The following is a 5,000-nucleotide window of genomic DNA, read 5'->3' as shown; positions in this document are numbered from 1 at the left end:
CAAAATGTGTGCCTCAATTCAGGCACAATAGAGTCTGTGTGTGTACTATTATCACGTATTTATTAGAGATGCACAGGATCCAAGATCCGGTTCCGGATCCGGATCCGGCAGGATCTTAAGCAGTGGATCCGGTATCCAGCAGTTACCTAAAAATCAGGATCTGGTGCATCTCTAGCCTAGGTTTTTCAGTCAGTCTTTCACAACCCCAATTGCTGCATGGAGTGAAAGCCCTTTGGAAGCGGACAGTGCAGGCAGTGTGGCAGTAAGCCAATGAGTGTAAAAAATAGTTTGAGTCAACGTAATAAAAAGGGCCCATGTGTGCGAGTAGGCGATGTGTTTCAACCCTTTCGTAGGATCCGGTATCCGGTTCCGGATCCGGCAGGATCTTAAGCAGTGGATCCGGTATCCGGCAGGATCCTAAAAATCAGGATCCGGTGCATCTCTAGTATTTATAGAATGGAGCAGGATACATGCTCAACACCTTCTTATGCTTAACACTGGCTGCTTAACATGGTCGATGAAAAAACTCATAGTCTTGGAAAATAAATGAATTAACAAAGAAACATTCAAGCCTCACAGACATTTCGGCCTTACACACTTCCTCAAAGATGGATCATCCCTGTATGACAACACTGCTAGACTTGACTCAATGTTACCCCTCTCAATGCGAGAGTGCAGCTGTTGGTTGAGAATGCTGTGTGTACGATCACATCACACTATATCACACTACATGACAGAACACGGACACACACTTGACTTGATAAATCTCTTTGAACTGAAAAGCACCTTGGGTCGTACACTTTCTCCAAATAAAAACCCATTACTGCGCGTCAAAACTTTGTTCTTTGTTGATTTGTGTGTGTGTGTGTGTGTGTGAGAGAGAGAGAGAGAGAGAGAGAGAGAGAGATAGAGAGAGAGTGTGTGTGTGTGTGTGTGTGTGTGTGTGTGTGTGTGAGAGAGGGAGAGAGAGAGAGAGAGAGAGAGAGAGAGAGAGAGAGAGAGAGAGAGAGAGAGAAAGAGAGAGAGAGTGTGTGTGTGTGTGTGTGTGTGTGTGTGTGTGTGTGTGTGTGTGTGTGTGTGTGTGTGTTGATCAGATATTTTCTGGAGAAGAACTAGAGCAGGACTTACTGGGGCCAAATGAATGGATGACAAGCAACAAGCACTAACACGTGAGTGTGTGTGTGTGTGTGTGTGTGTGTGTGTGTGTGTGTGTGTGTGTGTGTGTGTGTGTGTGTGTGTGTGTGTGTGTGTGTGCGCTCCGTGTTGACACAGAGAGACTAATGAGGGCTCTTACACAGATGTGCTTCCTATAAACACCCGTCTGAGAGAGCCTGGTTCAAGGTCCTGTCATCAGACACACACACACACACACACACACACACACACACACACACACACACACACACACACACACACACACACACACACACACACAAAAGTTGGCCAGCACACACACATAAAAGTTGGCATACGAGCACGCACACACACACACACACACACACACACACACACACACACACACACACACACACACACACACACACACACACACACACACACACAAAAGTTGGCTAGCTCCTCTGTCGTTTGTATCTTCTTACTCCAAATATATGACTACATTTAATTGCTTGAGAATTTAAATTTGTCGGATGGCAAAAATAGATAAAATTTTAATCTAATGTTACATATGACTTCATCGACTTGAGTGTGTGTGTATGTTTGTGTGTGTGTTTTTGTCCGAGTGTGTTTTTGTCTGTGTATGTGTGTGAGTATCTGTGTGTGTGTGTGTGTGTGTGTGTGTGTGTGTGTGTGTGTGTGTGTGTGTGTGTGTGTGTGTGTGTGTGTGTGTGTGTGTGTGTGTGTGTGTGTGTGTGTCTGTGTATGTGTGTGAATGTGAGTATGTGTGTGTGTGTGTGTGTGTGTGTGTGTGTGTGTGTGTGTGTGTGCGTGTGTGTGTGTTTTTGTCTGTGTATGTGTGTGAGTATGTGTGTGTGTGAGTATGTGTGTGCGTGTGTGTGTGCGTGTGTGTGTGTGTGTGTGAGTATGTGTGTGCGTGTGTGTGTGCGTGTGTGTGTGCCCCTCCCTGTGCCACTAGAGTTAAAGGGTGCTCAGGAAGCCCCATTACCACAGGAAGACTAACTGCCAACACCCCCTCCTCTACCCCCCCCCTCTCTCTTTCCCTCTCTCTCTCTCTTCCTCTCTCTGCCTCTCCTCCAACCCCTCCTCTACCTCTCTCTCTCCCTCTCTCTCTCTCTGCCTCTCCTCCACCCCCTCCTCTATACCTCTCTTTCTCTCCTCCACCCCCTCCTCTATCCCTCTCTCTCACTCTCTCTCCTCCTCTATCCCGCTATCTCTCCCCCCCTCTCTCTTACTCTGTCTGTCTGTCTGCCCCATCTCTCACTGCTTGTCTCTCTCCCCTTCTCTCTCACCTCCACCCATCCTGCCTTCTTCTCATTCTGCCTGCCCCTCTCTCTCTCTCTATGTTTCTTTCTCCCTCTGCCTGCCTCCCCTCTCCTGAACTCTCTCGCTCAACCCTCCCACCCTCCCACTCTTCCTCTCCCCCTCTCTCTCATTCTCTCTCTCTCTCTGCTCACTCCTCTTTTTCACTGAACCCCAGTGTACTATTGACCTCTGGAAAACACTCACTCACACTTTGACCTTGTGAACGTACAGACACACACACGCACACAGACACACACACCCCCTCTTCAGCTTTTGAGCCTGTTCTCGCACGAGTGTGAAGTTGGTCTTAAAGTGTCTCCCTCTCATCTCCTCACCTCCTCTCCTTCTCCACTCCTCATCTCCTCTCCTCTCTTCTCCTATCTTCTCTCCACTCCTCTCCTCCCTGCTCCACCTCTCCTCTCCTCCTCTATCGTCCTCTCCTCTCCTCTCTGTCTAAGGTGGTTCCCAAACTTGTTCTTTGTTGTCTCTAAATTTCCATTTTAATTCACAGGAAAAGTTCATATGTGTGTATTTACTAACCAAACAAGTGAACTGAGTTAATAACCAATGTATAAACTTAATGTTAGCTGCTAATCCCATTCATTATGGAAAGTGTGATATTCTGTGTGCATTCTGTAGATTACTCTGTATGCTAAACCTGAGCATAATTCCAAGGTAGCAAGGTTGCTGTTTTTTTGTGAAACTCATACAGGGGCACAGCAAATCAACACCCATGTGTGTGCCCCTGTAAAATAGGTCTGGCAACGCCCCTAGGGGTCCCGACCAACAGTTTGGGAACCACTAGTCCAGGGGTGGGGAACCTATGTCTCGATGGCCATTTGCGTAGCCTCGCGAGCCATCCTACGTACTTCCGCCAAAGGATTGGCTCCACTACTGTAGTCTGGCCGTGCTTCTCTGTGGAGTGCCTGGAGCAGTAGAATTTTGATTGCAACGCCCCCCCCAGAAAACAGCCAATAATCAAATACGCCCCCCACGTGGGGGCGAAAGGGGGAGGACGCTCGTGACAATGACGTACACATCTGCGCCAGAGCCATTGGTCTGCGCTATGTTGTTGTTGAGTAACTGCCAGCGATTGGGTGAGAGGTGTCCAATAATTTCAAACCATAACTGAGTGCAAACTTCCTGCTTCCTACAATCGCTTCAGAGCAAACAAATGCCAGACCATGAATACGAAATGAAATGGTAGTATTATGGGATGGTCAGGACCAGGCTACATTTGCGGCCTTTGAGCCCATTTTATCCGGCCCCCGATATCATTTCAATGTTACGCATCTACACATGAAATATAACATTTTGTAAAGGAATCTTAGAAATGACATAGATCATATTCAGGGTACCTCAAGGTGGGGTCTGTTTTTAATGTGATTGCCTTCAATAAAGGCCTAAAGTGCAGGGAGAAATCCTGGTTTGTGTTCATAGTATGGCCCTCGGAGGACTTGTACGGCCCTCTGAGGAATTTGAAGTGGCCCCTCAACTGAAAAAGGTTCCCCACTCCTGCACTGGTCTAAAGGGAGGTTGAATAAAGCCATAGCTCAGGCTACAGCTGGGCCACCGCTCCTGTCTCCTGGTGTCCTGCCCCAGCACACACATCAATCTCTCTTAATGCGAGACGCAGCGTGTGTGTGTGTGTGTGTTTGTCTGTGTGTGTGTGTGTGTGTGTGTGTCTGTGTGTGTGTGTGTGTGTGTGTGTGTGTGTGTGTCTGTGTGTCTGTGTGTGTGTCAGTGTGTTAGCTTGCCCTTGTGTGAGTGTGTGTGTGTGTGTGTGTGTGTGTGTGTGTGTGTGTGTGTGTGTGTGTGTGTGTTTTGAAATAAAAATGAGAGAGAGAGAGTATATAATGTTGTCAGTATCAGGCGTGGACACCGGCTGATTTCAAAACATTCTTCTGAACAAAAACACAGAAATGCACACACACACACACACACACACACACACACACACACACACACACACACACACACACACACACACACACACACACACACACACACACACACACACACACACACCTGGACCTCAACATGTGTTTTGGCACCCCAACTAAAGATTCCTAACATATCCTCCCCTCCATCAATCCAGACTGTAGACTCCCATCTCCCATTCCTCTTCTGCCTCCATGTATTGAGTACCTATTATATCCACTCTCCCATCTCCCACTCTTTCATTCCCCTTACAACCCCCAAGACCTACTATACTGATATGTCTCTCCTCTCCTCAATTTTAAAGCAAGTGAAACATACCTATGGTTCTTTTCAACATTCAGAAATTCTCTTTATTTTGTTTCACCTGAAACGTTACGGGGAAGAAAAGCGGGAGCCGGAAAGTCCTGGTTGAAGCTGACATTTTTCTTTTTATCTGGTCATATGGTTGTCTTGCTCCCGGGTCAGACGTTTGGATGTGCCGGCTTTACCCTACTCCTACATTTTAACACTCGACATGTATGGCACTGTAGAGATCAGTGGTACAATCTTCCAACTAAAACATACTGTTCCTGTAAGCCCTTTCAACACAGTGAAATATCCATTAAACACCCTCTATC

At 47.1% G+C, this 5,000-nt stretch overlaps 1 protein-coding gene across 1 annotated transcript in view; it reads right to left on the bottom strand.

The window, feature by feature from the left end:
• Positions 1 to 5,000, bottom strand: part of itga8 (integrin, alpha 8) — a 146,124-nt gene that overhangs the window by 122,698 nt on the left and 18,426 nt on the right.

This window comes from Engraulis encrasicolus, chromosome 5 (genome assembly GCF_034702125.1).
Source record: "Engraulis encrasicolus isolate BLACKSEA-1 chromosome 5, IST_EnEncr_1.0, whole genome shotgun sequence".
NCBI lineage: Eukaryota > Metazoa > Chordata > Actinopteri > Clupeiformes > Engraulidae > Engraulis > Engraulis encrasicolus.
This window is presented reverse-complemented; position numbering and strand designations above follow the sequence as displayed.